The 17,500-nt window shown below is 42.6% G+C and overlaps 2 long non-coding RNA genes and 1 pseudogene across 3 annotated transcripts; 2 read left to right on the forward strand and 1 right to left on the reverse strand.

The window, feature by feature from the left end:
* The window catches only part of LOC134461473 (low-density lipoprotein receptor-related protein 1B-like), a 149,995-nt pseudogene that overhangs the window by 98,136 nt on the left and 34,359 nt on the right, over positions 1-17,500 (forward strand).
* Positions 12,938-14,076, forward strand: LOC134461503 (uncharacterized). Its single transcript, XR_010037305.1, has 2 exons — positions 12,938-13,289; positions 13,803-14,076. It is a non-coding gene; the product is annotated as an uncharacterized LOC134461503 (long non-coding RNA).
* LOC134461501 (uncharacterized) lies at positions 14,137-16,982 on the reverse strand. Of its 2 annotated transcripts, XR_010037304.1 has the most exons (5): positions 16,899-16,982; positions 15,983-16,111; positions 15,649-15,828; positions 15,065-15,151; positions 14,137-14,724 (listed from the first exon to the last, which is right to left on the reverse strand). It is a non-coding gene; the product is annotated as an uncharacterized LOC134461501 (long non-coding RNA). The 2 variants fall into 2 exon arrangements; XR_010037303.1 differs by lacking the exons at positions 15,983-16,111; positions 16,899-16,982 and having other exon boundaries at positions 15,649-15,976.

Genomic DNA, 17,500 nt, shown 5'->3' on the forward strand with positions numbered 1-17,500 from the left:
CCATTTACGCAGTATTCAGTATAGCCTGCGCTTTCACCAACATTTATAATTTACAACGCTTATTGCGCTTATTGCCCATCATCAGTAACCAGTGCATTGGTTTTATATTCAGTGCATGATTGTGTCAGGCCAGGACTATAAACTATTCTCGATTCTGCAACCGGATGACTCAGACACAGATAAAGGTCTTCAATCACACACCCGCCACCCCCCACAATGACAGGAATAAAACTTTTCTCTGTATGCCTAATAATATTCAGCGGGTACGAGTGAGTGTGGTCAGGAGAGACGATAAAAGGACAAGCTGTGGATGTGAATACAAATAGCATCGCTCCCTGTGGACTCTGAGGCGTAACTTGTGATGAGTTATGACAAGCTACAGCTCTGTAAGTAAGTACGACGGGAGACAAAGGCAGACAAACTGGATTATGTAAAAAAGTAAAAATGCCATGTCATGGATTTCCTAGAGCTGCTTCTACCTGTCAGTGATTTGACTAATTACATCATCTGCTTTGATCAGCTGGTTCACTGAGTTTGACAATTGAAGCAGATACGTATGCGGTGGGGTTCTCACTTTCTGAATCTACATGTAGGTCAGGGGTTCTCGACCTTTTCCAACGTGGGGCCCACTCGAAATTGTCACAAATGTTCAGGGCCCACTTCTGACCCAATAAAGAATAAAACTCAAATAAATCAATAGCAACACACACCAAAATATGATTATAATTTTAGAAAATGATTTCAAGGCCCACTTGGAATACCTTCAGGGCCCACCAGTGAGCCCCGGCCCATAGGTTGAAAATCACTGATGTAGGTTGCTTGCCTCTGGTCACAAGACAAAATGGCCAACAGCTCTGAGCCCTCCAGGCCTTTTCAAGGGCACCCACGATGCTGATAAACCTTCAGCTACAATAGTGGTAACACTGTCTGCACCAGACGGCTGTGGAGTTTTGCTGGAGGGCTGGACAACAGACTATAAAATATCCTTCACCTCAGGAGGTAGAAACTGCAAGCTGGAAAAAACCCTTACGCAGATCAGCTGTCTGTTGTGTTGATATGTTGCTCTCTTAAGGACACACACATGCACGCACGCACGCACACACACACACATGCACGAATGCGCACGCACACACGCACACGCACGCACGCACACACACACACACACACACACACACACACTAAAATGGATGAAAGGTACAAGAGTATGGCAATGCAAATATTGCAATTAACCCTGTGAGACCTGAACCATGAAAGCAATGAGAGAAAATTCTAATTTTTTGGAATTTGCTTCAATATTGGTCCCTTATAAGAAATGTAAAAAAAAAATTCTAAATTTTGTTAAAGTCACTGAGATATTTAATGCATCATATATAAAATGAAAATTCCAATTTCATGACCATTGAAAATGACTTTAAATGCATTTACAACTTTTTTTAATTTAAAAAAAGTTGTCAGATAATTTAATTTGAGGATTATCTTTAAATATTTAGTGAGATCCTGCCATTTTTTAAAGCCTATCCTTGTTTTAGCAGGACCATATTTTACATTTCCGACAGCCTGGTTGGGTAATTTTTTAAAATCTATGTAAAAACATAGCTGATCGAATGCTTAACAACCTATTTAGAGTGTAATATAGATCATTATTCATTTTTGATGTGTAATTTGAATAAATGGGTCCATTACTACAATTTGACCATTTCTCCATTCACTTCAATGCATTTTTTACGAGATCATAATTTCAACATTTTGCATTACATTTTCAAAATTGCAAGTAAAACCTGTTTCTTAAGGCAATATCTTTGTCTTGAAGTAAAACAACTTGTGTGTTTTGTTAAACGATCGTCGTGGTATGCTTTGTAAGTTTCCCTATGGAGCAAATGCATTGATGGCTGACTTCCTGCCACCGCCGGATGGTGCTTATTTGTTTCATCAGTTTTAGCACGATCTCTCTGCAACACGGTGTAAAAATATAAACTCTTCCTTGATTAATTGCACAAAGCCAGTGTTCAAATTAAAGGATGTAGAGTAATATTTCGGAAATTTGTACACAAACCTTTTGCAATTTGACGATATCTCAGCGTCGGTCAGGGAAACCGCTTCTACTCCATTTTTGCATTTTCGGCGAGCTGTGATCAACTTGTTGTTGACCGCTGCTCTCTTGTGGCGGTTTCCGTGTACTGCAGGACGTTTGGAAATGACACGCAGGATGTTTTTGAGATGGATTTTTTTTGTGTCAGCGTGGAGAGGGCTTTGAATTTGATGCATCAAATATGATGCGTCCGGCGCGATAGGGTTAAGCCATGCAAATGTGGGAGCCCACTGGCTCAGAAGCCGCTGTGTGCATACTGAATGATATATATATTTTTAAACTATCTGGTTTAAAGTTTACAGAGTGTGCCGAGTGCAGCATAGTTGTAGTTGGATTCAATTGACATTGAACAACATACGCCAGGCCCCCACACTGGCTACGTTCAAGAAGCACCTTAAATCCCATCTATTCACAGAGGCATATGGACTTTAACGTCACTGTCCCTTCCCCTGCCCCTTCTCCACCATGCCCCTTCTGCCATCCGAAAAATGTTTAGGACAGCCCTTACCTAGACATTTTATTTTCTCTTTTAAAGTGTACAGAATGCTCAGCCACTATGCACAGAGTGAAGCATAGTTCTAGTGTCCTACCGTATAGTGTAGTGGCACAAATGGTGCCTTTCCGCCACCGCATCTAGGGCCTCTGGTTGACAGTCAGGCTGATGTAGTCTTGTTAATAACAGACCCAAACGTGCTCAGCAGCACACATTTCCCAAACTGCCAGTCTCTTGACCAGTGTTGCCAGATGTGTCTGACCAAATCCAGCCCAAAAGCTTCTCAAAAACCGCCAAAATGTGCTTAATTCCGCCCAAATTCAACAATTATATTGACTTCTATGGGCAAAAAACGGCTGAAAAAAATGCCAAATGGCCAATTTTTCAGATTTTTACCCGCAGACGCTCATCCCAAGTAGCCCAATTTGGCGGGCACCCGCCCAACCTGGCAACACTGCTCCTAACACACCATTACAGGTGATATGACCACGGCCACCTGCTCAACCACATCAACAGTATGCTGCTCTAAAAGTTGTCGTAGGGACCTTTTTTCTGCTATTTCTTTTTGTATTTCCCCTTATATTCCCTTGTCTGTCTTCCTACCATATACGTATATTAGGGGTGGGCATAGATTATTTTTTTAAATCTAGATTAATCTCACTGTAATTATGAAATTAATCTAGATTAATCTAGATTAATCTATATCAAAATGGCTCATTCAGAATAGGCACGCTAGCGAAATAATGACGAAAAAAAACCTAGGGGGTTTCTTAAGATGGTGCTTTTTTCCAAAATGCATCTCATCATCAAAAAAATGGTTGATATTTGGTGATGAAAAAAAAAATCACTGCAATATTTGAAAAGTGTTTCGAATATGTTAGGAAGCATTTACATTCATAATATACTGACATTTCAAAATGAACAGTGCTATAAATTGTAGAGACAAATACAGATAAATATCAAATATTTAGACTATTTAAACCAGGGGTGTCAAACTCATTTTGGTCCGGGGGCCGCATACAACCCATGTGGACCTCAAGCGGGCCGCATTAGTAACATCATCGAAAAAAAAAAAAAAACGTAAAGCAGAGGATTAGTGTTCAGTACTATCACGTTTTAAGTGTGTTGAATATGTAGAAAGCAACGCAATACTGATAATCCTATGCAAAAATTCCTTGACTTCATTCATTCAATGCCAACCGTCAATTCATTAAATATGGGACAGTTCATTTTGTCCGAGGGTCTGGGTGAAAATTTTGTATTTCTTATATGTAATTTCCTGCATTTTCATGCATTCTAACATCCCGTTTCCAGTTTGAGCTTAATAGGAACCAATACAAATCGAATTATATTTATTATTTAATTACAACCAATACCAATACAATACGAATAAGAAGTATTAACATTTTATCTCTATATATGAGGTCCATAATATATGAGCTTTATCAAATGCCTGTTACAGTACAAATTCACTATTTATAATAGAAGTGTGATGTGCACTTTACTACATATATACAGTGTAACAGAGGGACCATTGGCAGGGGTGCACATAACTTTTTTAGGGCGTTACTCATATGCGCACCAGCAAATATGTTTTGGTACGCACCTCATCCGCGGTTACAAAAAAAAAAAAAAAAAGTCCACTGTCCGCAGTGTCGGAGGATAAAACATGATCACCACGAATGTTGACACATGTTGTTTGAAGGCTAATGCAACTGGTGCAAGGTAGCCTAATCAAAAATGTGTTAGTTTGGTATTCTTTAAATCTTAATTAGCCTACAAATGGTCAACATGTCATCTTCAAGTTAAGTGATTATTGTCTGAATTTCATCTGTTTTCATCTGAGTTGCCAATGAGAATGACGGGGTTGCGCGTCCATTTTCCGGAGTTAACAGAAACAGACGGCACAATTCCATAATGATGGAGGGAGGGGAGAGCCTCAGGAGCTCAACTCGGTCGCGCTCGCGCCGACCATCGTTAGATTTAGGCTACAGTTGATAGCCTATGCGAGTGACATGTCAATTTTAGGCATTCATGAGAAAACGGGACACATCGCGTCCCTTTCCTGTTTAACACGGAACGCATGATTCCACTGCCACATACGGAACGATTCCGCATTTCAAGGGACTGGCACTACATTTCTGTCCGCTCCTCAAGCCACGGCACTTGGAGCCACTTCGCGGAAAGTTGTTTTTTTTTCAATCTCACTCAATTTTCTTTGTTGTTGGCGAAACTCCAAAGAAACTGATTAGGCTACTGTTGTCTGTTTCTTTTTGGACATGTTTGACCATTCACCAACATCAACAGTCTCTCTTTCTCTTATCTTTCAGGAGGGATAGTCAGTACGCAAGTGCGCTGTAGTGACCAAGGTGGCAGTACGCATTGCTAATTTTTGGTGCGCATGCGCACCTGCGTACCAGTTATGTGCACCCCTGACCATTGGGTTAATGTCATGCAGGTCTCGACATGCAATATTAAAAACAGCAACCAAAACAAAACTAAAACTGTACAGCAAACGAAATACAGCATGAGAGCCAAGCAGGTTACTGATACTGCTTTATTGTTGATCACAGTTTTTCAGTTCTTGTGATTTCTGAGCAATGTCAGCCCTCAGGCCAACCAGGTCCTCCATTTTCTCTTTTGCTCGTCATCTCAGAGTGTTTGACTTTGATATCAGGGTGGCCATTTTTGTCCCACCAGAATTTTCCGCTTTGTCGGCCATCTGATCTGCTTCCTTTTGTAAACCCTCACACACCGCCTCCAATGCCACTCTCTTTCTTTTCAGCTCCTCAAGTTCATCAAACAATCGCTTTCTTTTCTTCCCCTGGTCATCTTTTTTCTTTTTTGTTCCTTTCCTCCTCCAAGTATGTTCGGTACCTTGTTCTTGCTGTGGCACAGTAATTCGTCATCTCTTTTGTAACGGGTACTTTGGTCACGTCACCGCCATGCACCCTAACATAATCACAGATTAGTCTGTGAGCAACCATTCCGTCCTCTGACAGCTTGCAGATCTCGACCTCTTTGTTTGTTGAAAAGCCCCGTTCTACCTCTGCTTGCCCATGGGATAGGAGCAACAGATTTCTGCAGAAGGCCCAGAGATCAGGGTAAAGCCGGGCATACACTGTGCGATATTTTCACTCGTGGGTCTTAAGCTTCTGCTCACACTGCACGATGGAATTTCACTGTTTAAAAGTTCACAGCTCACGACTCACGTACTCACACTACACGAGCCGACAGTCGGATGCGAGCGAAATGCTTCCACCGTACGACGCGACAGGCATGTTTCCCCGGTCTGCAGAGGAGGGAAAATGCGCACCTGAGGTGGAGATGAGGTCGCGCTCAACAGCGAATCGCACGGCCCTATTAATTTGTGCATGTGAAGTGTCAAATCGGCTCGTAGCGCTGCTTTAACTGTGCGATTTACGCACGAGCCACGACCAGAATTTCAAACCATTTTGATTTTCTTGCGATCCTGCGATTGCACAATCGTGAGGCGAAATCGCTTGTCGTTACCCCATGTACACTGCACGATGCGAGACTCACGATTGACCTGCGATTGAGCAAGAAATCGGCCCGACTCTCAAAAAGTTGTGCGAGTGCCAAATCGGGGCAAAAGTCGCACAGTGTAAGCCCAGCTTAAGACTGAGAGATCTTCTGATGCAAGAACACATCTACTCTGCATCCTTCAGAAGGACTGAAGGCGAGGAACTCCAGGGGGCTCATTTATCAAGCGTTCTTAGGCACAGATCCTGTGCGTAAAGCGTGCGTGCGATCATTCCTGAGCAAAGGATAAATCCTGATTTTTCTGTACTTGCGAACATTCTAAATTTCACTCGTAAGAGACAATTTAGAAGACATTCTACGAACTGATGATAAATGAGGCCCCAGGTTTTTGGCCTCACTGTGCAGGAGATTCTCGAACTGCTGGGATATGACATCACCTGTAATTATTGCATAATCCCCCCAAAAAATAGAATTAGAAGTATTTATGCTGACGACAAAATAGAAAACCATATTTAACATCATTATCTTTTATGTATACATATCTCATCTCTTCTTATTTATAAAATTTACCAGCAGTTATGCCGACTGCCAACTGTTTGTCATTCACAAACTTCTGGACAAGTGCCTTCATTTTACTGAGGCAGTCATCTGCATGCAGGTTCATCCTCTTTGGGTCCAAGCACATCATATTGTTAACGACGGCATATTTCAACGGGCACTTCTCCAGCCCCTGACAGATCCTGACAAGAGAATATTGGTTGTCAAATTTCTAGAATCACTCCAAACAATTAAAAAGAGAAGGCCAACAATACTTTCTATGCCAGAAATATATAAAGCAATATATAGTAACCATAATTCTACCTTGATCACAACAGTGGCCCCCATCCCTATGTCCATTTCCTTGGGACTCAGCCAGATTGTTTCATCGGACACGTCAAGCCTCACCAGCTTGTATGGTGTCTGGGGCAGGGCCTCGCGTTTGATGAAGCGTCTCAGGAGGTTCTGAAAATGAAAATGTTAATAATTTGTGAATAACACAATACAATACAATATGCGTAACATGGGCAATGTAACATCTAAAATTAATGAAAATTACCGAGACCAGAGTCTTCAAATCCTCCCAAAGGAAGGGCATCATTGGCACATCTGTTTGATATTTAGCCAGAAATGGCTGGGACACACGCGATATGGCCATGGAGAAGTTGAATTTGGCCAGCAGAAAGGGATCCACTTGGGCTTCACAAACACTGTCAAATGATGATGTACCCGGATTCTTCACTTTCTTTGCCTTCACAAGATCCACATACTTCACAACAGACGGCCAAACATCCAATGCTCTTTCAACAGCAGGTACATTTTCCAGCCACCTATGCCCACAGAAAGGCAAGGGGAACTTTGAGGTTTCAGTTGCAGAGCTGAAATCTTCTCTTCTGGCTGGTGCGCATTGGAAGAGATAATGAAGTGCCTTAAGCACCTTTTCCACGATCCACAATTCAAAGCCACCCTTAAATGAATTATGCAGCGTATGTAAGCCACAGCTTCCTGCTACCTTTATCTGCATCCCTGCAAATTGTTCCGCATGCTCTTTTTGCAGAAGGCTGACAAACTTCCAGTTGACTGCAGCATGTTCCTGAGATTCAGATCTTTGCCATTAAGCCATATGTATGTAAAATATTCAGATAAAGCAGGTCAAAAGACGTCTACTGGAAGCCTACTGAAGAACGTGTGCTCTTTTTTCTCTTTTTCTCACACAGACACAGATGGGCCATTGCATATATGGCCACTAGATGTCACACATAAGCCTACGCGCACGCATGGTTGCATATGGCCAGTAGATGCCAAACAGTAGCAACGTTGCTTGCCGGCCAATTACATTACATTTCGTTGAATTGCACTTAGCTGACGGTTTTAGCGACTTATCATTAACTGTCAAGTTGTTTATAGGCATTTAAATGTATACTCGGTTTCAATTCACAAGCATGAACCACTACGACATACTCAAGTAGTGAAAATACTGACAAATCGCAATGGCAAACAACTGAGCCGAACGCAATTAGGTTCTATAAATCTGCTCGTACGCATTTGAAGTGCATGATGACGAAGTTGCCCTGATTGACTGTACATACAAGTTGCCGTTTGATGAATGGAGCCAGGCCAAATCGTGCAAGATAGGACGTTTTGTCTTTCCCACAAGTAAATGTTTTTGCAAACTGGGAATCGGGACACATTTCCCTGAAGACGGCGCCCACATCTTCATTTGAAGAGTACGAATGATGACGGTAAAGTGTCCGCAGAACCCACAGCATTTCTGCCTTCAGTGTAGCCGTTGGGTCGAATGTTGATATTAGAGGCATAGCTGGCGTTGCAACTTTTTTGGCAGCCGGTGCAGCAAACATTTCCATGGGCATTGACGTTTTCCGGCTGGAAACGTAGCGCTTGTGTTTTTCTCCTCTCATGTGAGCGTCTAAGGCCTTACAGCCCATTGTCCCGAGCCGTATGTCTGACCGATTGGTGATCGGTCCCACATAGAGGAGTCTGCGATGGATGGCTCTATGCGGAGGGTACTGCTGGATAAGAGGCTACGGAGGCCCACAGGTACCAATATGGTCTAATACACTATAAAACAATGTTATATGTTCCTTTTAGAAATACACATCATGGCCCTACTGTGGCTGATATGGTAGGGCACACATTTACCACTCTGCCGACCCGGGTTCGATTCCTGGTCCGGGTCCTTTGCCGGTCCTTCCCCATCTCTCTCTCCCAGCTCACTTCCTGTCTCTCCTCTCACAAAAACCAATAAAGGCTTAAAAGCCCAAAAAAAAAACTTTAAAAAAGAAAGAAAAAACACATCATTATTATTTCCTAATTGGGGGTGTTCTTGTACTGTGTAACATTAGCTGTAAACAATACGATAAAAACACAATAATGATGATGATGATGATGGAGTTGGGGAAAAAAGAAAGTTTTCAAATACCTTTCAAAGGTATCTTTTCTGCAGCACATACGATTCTAAAAACTGCCAGAGCAGGCGAAGTGCTAATAAGTTGTTTTTGCTTCGACCTACACTGGCTATCTGAGGTGCACTGCACACGCTAAAGTACTGTGTGTGTGTGTGCGTGTCCGTGTGCATGTGAGAGCGCCTGCGTGCGTGTGTGCGTGTGTCCTGAATCTGTGACCTGGAAAAGAACAGACCTTTTGAAACAGTGCTGGAGCAGTGTGCTTCACGGTCGAGTCGGCAGACATGTCTCATTGGAGGGAGAGAGAGATAGAGAGATGTAGAAAGAGAGAGAGAAGGAGAGAGAGTCAATAGACATGTCTCAGACAAAAGACAAAGAAAGAGAGAGTCGGCAGAGGTGTCTGATTGTGAGGAGACAAGAACACAAACATCCTCAGCAGTATCCTCTGCACTGACCCTCTTTGGGCTGAAGGACCGCTAACCTAGCCTGGGCGAAAAGCCGACTGTTGATTCCGTCAATCAGTCTGGCAAAAGCCATGAGGAATCCGTCTCTGTGGACGGTGGGAGATGGTCTGATATTACTCTATAATTTAAATTAATTGAAGTTCCAAACTCAAATTAGAACCCATATTGTGCTTTATTAGCATGCCTGTTATGTTATAGCGTCGCAAAAGCATACAAATAACAAAACGAAAGTGTGAATATAGTTACCTTAACCAATCAGTAACAGAGCTCTCGGGTAAGTTCTACGCCAACACTCTCAACTGTTTGCTGATTGGCTAAACACTGAGAGAACCGAGCTGGAGGCTTTTGCCAGACGATGTGCAGACAGAATCTTTGGGTGGAGTACATGGATGGCGTCGCTAGGCTACCGCTAACCTAGCCTGACTCTCTGGTGTATTTCCTACTGTATTTCCGCTCAGCTTTGTGAGCTTCATGAACTCACACGAGTGTCTGGAGAACCTTCCGATTCGCCCTGCTCCCAAAACAAAATGCAGGATTTTCAAAGACGTGATGTAGTCAAAATTTAAACGTATTGGAGAATTGAAAAGTTAGTGAAACGCGACCGTTGTTTCCGCAACAATGGCTGCTCGCATGCTGTAGACTCAGTTATTGACATTGACTCTGTGTTACAGTACCTGCGTTTTCGAATCTGTGAGTAGTTAAAGTAGTGGCAGCTCATTAAAGATGTCAGACAAGTGTCTCCCCAATGACGTGAACGTTTTTTTTTCTTTAAATATAAAACCACACCTTTAGAGACCTACTCCTAGTCAAGTCAAGTCAGCCTTTACTGTATTGCCAGTTTCTTCATATGCAAAGGTCATACAAGGAAATTGAAATTACGGTTTCCCTCTATACCGTGAAGTAACAGTGACGGTCCAATACCAGTAAAGGGATGAAGTAATACATAATACTGAGCATTTAACATTGGTGAGTGACAGTCCTACTCCTATGACGTATCTCCAAATGGATGTTTGTAGAGCAAGGCTCAACCCATTTATCTGGTGAGAATCAGGTTACCACACACTTGCCATGCATGGAAGAATCACAGATTCATCATAAACAAGTCCGACAGGCGGACAAAGATGCAACTGTCTATGCACTGCCGCCTTGTGGACACAGGAGGGAATTACAATTGAAAGAAAACGTTTCAGACGGACAGACTGACCGACCGACGGACCGACAGACGGACATACCCTCTTATAGAGATGCTAGGACGGCACATCTAAAAAGACAAAAAGAAAATAAAACCACAATCACACTTCAAATAAATCAAACATTCTCTATCTCTCTCTAACTGGAGCTTTCAGCAAAATGATTCTCCTAACTAGTTTTTGATCAAAATAGTCCATAAAACACATTTTTCACTGATTTCACTGAAACGTTAATTTGCTGCCTTTCAAAATCCCAAGCCTGTTGTGCCACCCTTTAACAAAAGCTTTTTTCAAGGAATTTATGTTAGTACAAAGGAACAATGGTGCAAAAATGGAGCAGGATTTTCAGAAATTGGGCCTTTTGATGCACCTATCCAGGGCCTAGCATCAGGATAATAACTCACTAAGTTGTTTCATGTCTTGTTTTAAAATAAATTGAGCCAATTAGTCTCCGTGATGGTGACTGGAGATCCTCTGTTCAAATTAGGTCAAGGAGGAGTGAAACACACACATACACACGCACGCACGCTCACACACACACACACACACACACACACACACACACACACACACACACACACACACACACACACACACACACACACACACACACACACACACAGAGGCAAGAAGTTCGTCAGCAGTTTTACTTTCGACTGGAGGCACTAAGCACATCTCAAATAACCCTTTGTTTGACCTGCTGAACTCCCCCCAACCCACTCACACACTCACACACCCCCTTCATCAGTATGGAACTTCTTCACAATGGCATTCAGGAAGGGTGCCAGTTCCCTAGCATTGCCAAACTGTGACTTAGCACTTTGTGTAGCTGCATTTATTTATTTGTGGAAAAAATATGAATAAATGTAAATAAACCATAAATAAATAAGCACACTGGATAACCCCTTGCTTTTGACACTTGGAGCAATCTATTGATTTACTGGTTGAATTCATAACTGGTTTAAATATCTATCCTACTCCCCATCTCTCCTTCCCTATCTCTGCCCCCTCCCTCCCTCTCTCCCTCTCTCTCTCCCTCTCTCTCTATCCCCCCCCCCCTCTCTCTCTCTCTCTCTCTCTCTCTCTCCCCCGCTCTCCCTCTCTCTCTCTAGCCCTGGCCATCGACTACTTCAACCAGCGTCTGTACTGGGCTGATGCAGAGTTGGCCTCCATTGGCAGTGTGCGCTTCGATGGCTCAGACCCCCAGGAGTCAATTGGAGGCCAACACAGTGAGATGAACTGGGCCAGTGAATTCGGGGAGTGTGTGTGTGTGAGAGAGAGAGAGATACAGAGACAGAGAGAGAGAGAGAGAGAGAGACAGAGACATACAAATCCTCAGTACTTAACGTACGGTAGCTTGGGATTTGAGATGAATGACCTTTGCTGGTATTCCGGCAATCCGATTTACGCGCCACATTAAAAGACTTGCTCATTTTTGCAGAGAGATTTTTTGGAATGCACAGTATTTTGTGTTCCTCATGAAAAACATGCATACATACTACTGTACATGGGTTTAGCATATACAGTATACATACTTACCATGCATGCATACTTTATTGTAAGCAAATACAATAAAATTACTATGTGTCTTGTTTTGGGATGCCAACACAATTTCCAGGGATCGCCAACCCGTACCGCATCGATCTGTTTGAGGACTTCATCTACGGCACGAGTCTGAAGAACGAGGTGTTAAGGATCCACAAGTATGCTAAGCCGCCCATGGAGCTGCTGGATCTCGGAGTGGAGAAGGCAACCAACGTCATGGTAGCTCACCGCTACAAGCAGCACGAAGGTGAGAAGCATCTCAAGTACATTATAGGACATTATAGTAAACACAAAATGATAAGACAATAAAGACCATAGGCGCGCACAGATAGGAACGTGGTGGTGCTAAAGAGCCTGCCACTTTGCCCTACTGGAGAAAAAAGGCCCTTTTTGAAAGTTCTTTTTAATGTTTTTTTTCACAATGTACTGTGGCCCATGTTGACGTGATCATCTACGGTACAAATGCTATATAGCTTCTATATCCTAGTAAGGTAGCCGGAAGTTCCATATGCCCTCCGCCCCCACCTCGAGCACCTGACATGACCCCCAAAATGTTTTTGCATGCCACTGATAAAGACAGACCAAAAATTAAATTAGACTGGCCTGTCAAACTTCTAGTTGTAACCTTTGATTGACTGTTGATGTTGCTTTCTGAAGTACCTTTAGATGTCAAGGCATGTTTTTACAAGGAGGTCTACATAAGGGGAGAAGGTGGTTCCATAGAACTCCATTCAACGGTTTTGATGCAACCGCGGCTGATTTACTTCCGCCTCCAAAATACGGAAGTGAAATAATCACCCTGGCAACGTTGAGCTACATTACCGATAGGTCGACATCGCTGACAGCGCCAGCCAATCCGAAAACACCTACTTGTCAAGTCATATGTCCCGCCCTCCCACCCGATGCTGCCGCATCGTCAGAGATGAAAATATGTCATGGCGTCTCAAGATATTAAAACAAGTTCTCAGCTGTGGAAATAGTCAACACCGAAAACCTTGATTGTCACAAAACCACCAACGCAAGTTGAAATACAACTGGAGATCGGTAAGTGTGGAGAATACCAATATGATATTTATGAAATGGTACTAGGGCCAACGAAATCTTGAGAGGCTTATGAAACCATCATACGGTAATATTATTTAGCTTAGCGGCTAACCTGAGCCAGCCAAATGGCATTAGATCTAACTTACTTAACTTCAGCACCTTGTAACGGCATTGTACAGTTGCAAACTTAACTGTACACGGAAAGTGCATATAGCCCATGCCATTTGGGGTCTTCGTATTATTTGGCCGAAAACTATTATCTAAGTCTGCAATGTAGGCCCTATCTCAGTAGCATCATTGAAGTTGTTGAGGCGAGAGCCCTTGGATGTTCAGTTTCACGTTGAATATTTTAACATCTGCGACCATTGACGTTAAATATTATTAGGAATGTTTGTCTGACACACCAAGTTAACCCCCTATACGGACATTTAGCATATTTACCCACAGCTGATGTGTATAAATCCCTCTACAAATAACGTGCAAAACAATTAATTAAACCTTTCCGTTTGACAGGCACAAACCATGGAAGTTGAAGAAAGGCTCCTCATCGTCAAGCAGTCATCCAGAGTGAAGATTGCAGTCAAGCAGTCATGACCCCCCTCCCCCCAGTTTTCGAGAAAATTCAGAATAAAAGAACCCCTTCTCATTCTTAAATCATATTACTTAAGTAAACGGTGGGCAACCCAAAACCTTTCAGTTAGTAAAGCACAGGTAATACAGTATGACCATTACACCATCTGGTATTTTGAGTACTTGAAATTCAGATTAAAGTGAAATCTTGACTTCAGTGTCTTCTTACATGTGTGCTTTCTAAACGTGCAAATCATTATGTGGACGTTCTTTCCCACTTCTAAGAAATGCATTACTTCAATTCTTAACATTTGTCTGGCCATTCGTCTAAGCCAGGGGTAGGGTACCTTTTTCATTTGAGGGGCCACTTCAAAGTCCTTCAACAACCATGTAAGTCCTCCAAGGGCCGTACTATGAACACAAAACAGGATTTCCCCCAGCTTTTTTGGCCTATATTGAAGGTGGCCAGCTTTACAACAGACCCCACCTTCTCTTGGTACCTAGAATATAACTTAATTATATTGCTGATGTAATTTCTAAGATGCCTTTACAAAATATGTCATATTTCACGTGAAGCTGTACAACATTAAAATTATATTGGGGAGAGGATAAGATGGCCCGAGGGGGCGTAAACATGGTTTGACATGGTTCCCCACCTGACCTAAACAGATGTTGTAACAACAGTGTGTTACCAATATTGAAAAACAATTCAGAAACAAAATGTGTGTGATGTGATGTATTAGCATTTATTAAGTGTGTTTCATAATTGCAACGATATCACAATGGTTGTCGACAGCAGATCCTCTGGGGTGAACTTGTGGTTGCAGGCAGGATGCAGGCAGGAGCGTACTGTACACATCTTCAGCTGTAACAATAAACACAAATCCAATAGCAAAATAATTAATGTTAGAATCATACCATCACACTAAATAAGTGAAATGGGAGCTTAGTGTGCAGACTTGATTTTCAGCAACCAAATAAGGCACACACAAAGTTCTCACGAATATGTAGGCCAAGGGTAGGCAGCGTATGTGACATCGAGTGCCAATGACCGTACCATCCCTTAGCCATGCAGAGAGCTAAGGCTTAGAACAGCAGTAGTGCACCTCACTTCCCAAGCACATAACATGTCTCACACCACTAGTCTAGGTATGTTTTTGATATATTGATATGTACATAATGTCCCCTCAGACTGCTGTGCATACCGATATGATCTGACCGGTGGTGGAGGTGGCTTGGTTTGGGTGCTGGCGTGCAGCGAGGGGGTGTCACACAGACGACTGTGATGTGCTCTGAAAGACAAACACAATATGCACCAAATCAAACGCAGTGTTGGGGGTAACACATTACAAAAGTAATTAATTACGGCCAGGTTTCCCAAACTGGGGTGTGAGCACCCCTGGGGGTGCGTGGCCTACCTCAAGAGGACCATCACTTAGGGGTTGCACAAACCACATTGAAATGAACAAAGGGGTGCACATGGAAAAAAGTTTGGAAACCACAATGTAATGCATTACTTTTGTAAATCACCAAATCCATATTTTGGCAATTATTTTGGCTAAAGTAACTGAAGTAATGCAAAATCAGTGTAATGGCCTACATACATTTAGTAATATTATGATGTGAGGGATTATTTTAAAATGTCAGTTACGTGTAATCGGTAATGTATTGCAGCTTTTCAGTAACTTGCTGAACACTGATCAGACGACACACAAAGCAAGTTACTGGTAGGGCTATATGCATCCAAACATTCTGTTTATAAACATATTGATCAGCTCAAGACACTCACCTTTCTCCAAATGCCAGATATCAAGGGGTCAGCTGGTGTTGTGATGCTATCCTCTTCCTCCTCTAACCTGGAAGTTTTACCCGGCCTTTGTTGGACTGGTGTTGAGGTGGAAAGGGTCCATGGTGCATCTGTTTTTATCTTGACACTTTTCTTTGTGGAAATCTCACTGGAATGGCACCTCTATAACATAATAAGCTACAGATAAGTCAAATGAGGCACACACAATGTTCCCAGGAATATATAGGCTAATGGCAAGGCATTTCACTTCACATGCAACATTTGACAGTGTCATACCACTAGTAGAGGTATAGGCTATGTTTGACACATTACTAACCGTTGCTGTGGTAGTGATAACGCAATGCCCCATCGACAGCTGTGATGCCGAGATGATCTTCTGGCTGTTGGTGGAGGTGGCACGGTTTGGATGCTGAGCGAAGAGAGTCACACCGACGCCTTAAGTGCTCTGAAAAACAAGCAGGATACACACCTTATCAAACGAAACAACGCAATACATCCAGCCGCTTCCATTTAGACGACGTGGCATTGATCGCAATGTTTTTAGTGAAACAGCAAAACTGACTAGACAGAGCATCGTATGACATCCGATGTCCCATCAGTCCTTATAGAACTGGTTCTAATGAGGCGAATTTTTACTCAAAAGCCCTAAAGTGCTATAGCATTGAATGTCTTAGCTGCTGGGCAATGCAAGGACAGACGGTCCTTGCATTGCCTAGAGAACTACAGTATGTAAACAACAGACAATTCTTGTCTGAACAGGCCTGTAGTTGAGTGGTGCCAGGGGAAATTCTGGGTTGTCTGTGTGCTCGAAATGCGGTAAACAAATTGTTTATATTGTTCTCGGACTACGTTTAGCTCTCCTCCGAGTCAACCGCTAGAAGCTGGTGAAATCACACACACGACCATGCATGCTAGCTACAGAAAGCAATATATTTGCACCAGGATGACGTTGTGTTGAGTACGATGAGTTATTTACAGATTACGGAGGGAGGGTGTCTACACACCGGATGCACGCCAAAAACATACACGCTTTTGTCAGAATACGAATGACATTCAACTTAGAATTAAGTTGCTTAACAAATCGACAGACCAAACACAGCTAGAGCTCTATTTACATATTGAGGAAACAAGAGCTAATAACAGCTAGCATATCGTACACCTCAGTCATTTTGTCATTTTTAACAGCCACATATTGAGAGCTCATACTTGTACTTTTCTTACATTTTACTTACCAAAACTGCAGAGCTTCCGAGATAATACGGATTAGTATATCCAAAGGCACAACAAGACCAAAGTATGGGGAAAGTGAATCAATGAAATAAATAAATAATCCATCAATGTGATGAAGTTGTTCAAAGTAAGGACTTCCCTGGAGGGACTTCCTGGCGCACGACACCGGCGCGGGACTGACTGAGTCGAACGTCTCCTTGACGACGCCCTGTCAATCAAAAAAATAATTCTAAAGAATGTCAACTGTCAATCAACGCAGATAACAGCACTCATTGGTCATTTAAACTATTTTAATAGCACTCTAAAACAAGGGGTCAGTCCAAAAAAAATACCAGGGTGGTTTGAAAGGGACGGGAAACTATCGTTTGAAAGAAATAGAGCATGCATGGCATGAATTGCTTCGGAGGTACATTGCTTTAAGTCGCACATAGAGAAGCATGGAAAAAGGCACTCTACTCCCTACTTCCGCCGCCAACATGGCGATGTCCCGCCCCCCGCCGTTGCATCACAACAGAGTAGAACGTACCGTATCCCCTTACTTACTGTATCATTGTGTTTTTATCATCTCACTGTTGTGTAGCATTCTATCCTAAGCCTAGACCAG

Source organism: Engraulis encrasicolus, chromosome 13, assembly GCF_034702125.1.
Source record: "Engraulis encrasicolus isolate BLACKSEA-1 chromosome 13, IST_EnEncr_1.0, whole genome shotgun sequence".
In the NCBI taxonomy this organism is placed as follows: Eukaryota; Metazoa; Chordata; class Actinopteri; order Clupeiformes; family Engraulidae; genus Engraulis; species Engraulis encrasicolus.